Below are 3,597 nucleotides of genomic sequence, written 5' to 3' on the forward strand. Positions count from 1 at the left end.
AATCTTCTCTGGAAAGTTATCCATCCTCTGTGAGTGCTCAGCTTGTAATTAGAAGCTTGTGCCAATGTGAGCAGATAAGCCTATAGGGCTCATTTTCAGGAGATAAAATTTATTCCTTAATTTGGTATACCTTATTCAGTATATTTTTGTTATTCAGTAAACATGGCACCTACTGCATGCCATGGATTGAAGATTCAAAGTGAATAAACTAACTCCCTGCTTTTTATAATTGGAAGGACAGATAATTAAACATGATTGCATATGGACACAAAACATTATATACACTAAGATAGGATCGAGTGAGCACATGTTTCTATGGGAGAATTTTTGATAGGCATCTGACCTACCCTTTAATAGTCACTTGACCCCTTTGCAGATTAGAGAAAAGTCTGGGGGAGAATAGTTAAGCAGAGCATTGAAGCACACATATAAGCCAGAAAAGGGGAACAGAAGAGAAGAAAAAATTTCCAGGCAGAAGGGCTAAAATGTGCAAAGGTCAGGAGGCAAAACAAAGAGTATGGTAGATTTTTGGAACTGCAAGAAATTGGTGAAGCTGAAGCTAAGGAAGGGCCAGATCATGAAGGTCTTCAAATGCTGTTCCAAGAAGTTTGGATTTTACTGTAACGTTGTAAGGCAATGCTGAAGGGTTTTTAATAGGAAGGAGAATGATTGAATGCACGGAGAATGCATTGGCATGTGGGTGAGCCTGGAGGCATGGATTCTAGTTGGGAAGCTATTGTGACAATGCCAGCTGAGGAAGCACAGTGCCTGAAGGACTACAGTTCAAATCCTTAATGTGACACGCCTTCCTGCAGCTGTGTGCTGGGAACTGAAAGTTTGTGAGAGAAAGAAAAGATGAGGATGGAGGAATTTTGAGCTCATCTGTGCTCTTTGCCCTTTTAAGAGTTGTTAAATCACGGCGTCTTCATTTTTAAAGACTCATGCACTCAGAATAGTGTGGTCTGGATACTGTACTTTGATAGAAGAAAACATTTCATGTTTCTCAACACTGAAATAGAGTAGTGACACTTGAATACCTAATAGGCAGATCAAACATGTTAGGGAAATTTACAGAGTTGCCAAATTTCACCAGTTGTTACTAATATACTCTTTTGTGTTTATCTTGTGACTTGTTCATGAAATATTTACAAATAAATACATTCATAGGTTAGAGATTTAAATTTTTCCTTCCTGAATTCTTAGTTTTAGAGGGAAGAAGACTGTATCTTGTTCTTCCAGTACTTCAGACAGGAACTAGCATATAGTAAGCGCTTAATAGGAGGCTGAAAGTCAAGAATTAAAAACATACTCCCTGAAATTAATTTTTGGAACCTCTAATCATTGTCATAAAAATTATAAGGAATTTCTTTAACACCAAACAAATATTAATTGGATATAAAATAAGCAAACACCATATTCATTCGGTATAAATGTAGCTTCAGTTATATTTGTACAACTTGCGAAAACTCAGTGGGAAATGTGTGAGTGCACCTGAGTGAAGATTTTGGTATTTTGAAACTTTGAACTATTTGAAATGAAAAAAGTTGAGTGGTTAAAATAATAGATGGGACGAGCTAGGGGCTTAATGGTGACTCACGATTTTCTTCTCAAGGCTTTGACTCCAGAAAAACTATCTTCTAGCTTCCTCTAATGCCTACAAAGATGATTCTAGATGGACTGGAGAGCTTTTGAATATAAGAGTTGGAAAAGCCTATGTGTATACATATACCTAACCATCAATTGTGTCCAAATCTTCAGACACAATTATAATATTTATATAGTGTATAATTATAATTTATAATTATAAAAACCTCTTAGATTTAAGAAAAATCATATACTTAAAAAATGTTAATATTGCATTTTCCTAGTCATTTTGAGTGATGATCTTATAACATGAAACCTTTATTTTGTCTTTTTTTTTTTTTTTTTTTTCCTTTTCTTTTGATAGAGGTCTTGCTGTGTTGTCTAGGTTGGTCTCCTGGGCTCAAGCAATCCTCTTGCCTCAGCCTCCCTCCCACCTCAGCCTCCCAAGTAGCTGGGATTACAGGTGCACCCAGCTCCAGGGCTGTTTCAAACTACTAGTTTGGTCACATATAAGACACTTAAGACTCTCTCTTTTGTAAAATGAGGTAGTTAATGCCCCCCTCTAAAAAAATTTGTGTATTCCTAAGAGCATTTGTTATGCTGTTAATAAGGAGGCGGGGCAGGATCTTTTAAATTCTTTCCTTGTCTCTTGTTTGTTTCTCATGACTGTGCATATTTGCAAGTTATTATCCTTATGAAATGAACTCTTTACTTAAAAGCTGTTATTCTTGAGACCTGAAACTAATTTGATGGACACTTGTGGAAAATTTCTCAGAGCTATATATTTCTTTCACATTTTCTAAATGCATAGTATGACAAATGTATTTCTATATTTTTGCCAAATTTCAAATATGTTTAAATAATAGCTTCAGAACCGCATATCCGAAATGTACCACTTAAAAATACCTCCACTATTTTCCATAAAAGGAAAGGCAGAGATTGACCTCAGTGCATTGCATGTTGAGCCACCGCACCAGGGTGAATGCCACCACACACAAGATTTGCAGGTATAAAAGAGGCATGAAGACGTAGTGAGCATGCATTGGACAAGCAACGAGAAGCCTTGGATTTCATTCAGTCTGAATCTACTACATCTAGGCACATGAGTATGGGGGAAATCACTTAATGGGTTTGAGCCTCTGTTTCCTTACAGGTGAATCTGAGTAAATAGTGTGTGAATATTCTTTGTGCTGGTCTTCCTTGTGCAACTTTTCTGTATGTTTGAATTTATTTCCAAGTAAGTGTTAAAAAGTAAAATAAATATTTTAATGAAGGCCTCTGAATGATCAAATATTCTGGCCCTTATATCTTTTAGTTATTATAACAATATTTAACATCTACATGGCTCTTAGTCATTTATGAAGTACTTTGACATACTTTGTTTTCTTTAATCCTCATTAAGAAAGCCCCATTTTACCAATAAGGAAATTGACAATCAGAGATTTCTTGTGAGACTTTGATAAATCATGTTTATATCTTCATCGCCTCACTTAGTGAATGAATGAAGGAAGGAAGGCAGGGATGATGAATGGACTTGTCCCAAATCACAGACCTAGACAGTTGCAAAGATAGGACTGAGAACTACAGTTTAGTACCTTTGTACTTCTTTGCAGCTGTGAAGTACCACACAACACACTCAAATCTTTGCAGCTATTAAATACCACACCATATACTCAAATTGTAGATCAAGATTAGCCATTATTTAGTTACTCTTTAGTGATTCACAAGTCATATAATCTTACAGTGCCTTAAGCTTTAACTTTTATGTAGACCAGTTATCACCCTGTAGCTAAGGGAAATGCCAGTTGAAAAAATGTAAATTCTGGAAGAGTGAGACTTACCTTGTAGTAAACCTCAATACATTGCTTTTGCAGGAGATGCTGTTTAATCCAACAAGGTAAAATTATTATATATAGACATTTACCTAAACACGGGAATGAAAAAGATGTTATCAAGGTATCTATACTGCTTATTTTGGTGGTAAACCTTACCCCTAGTATGAATTATTGTGCA

This window comes from Colobus angolensis, unplaced genomic scaffold (genome assembly GCF_000951035.1).
Source record: "Colobus angolensis palliatus isolate OR3802 unplaced genomic scaffold, Cang.pa_1.0 Scaffold150, whole genome shotgun sequence".
In the NCBI taxonomy this organism is placed as follows: Eukaryota; Metazoa; Chordata; class Mammalia; order Primates; family Cercopithecidae; genus Colobus; species Colobus angolensis.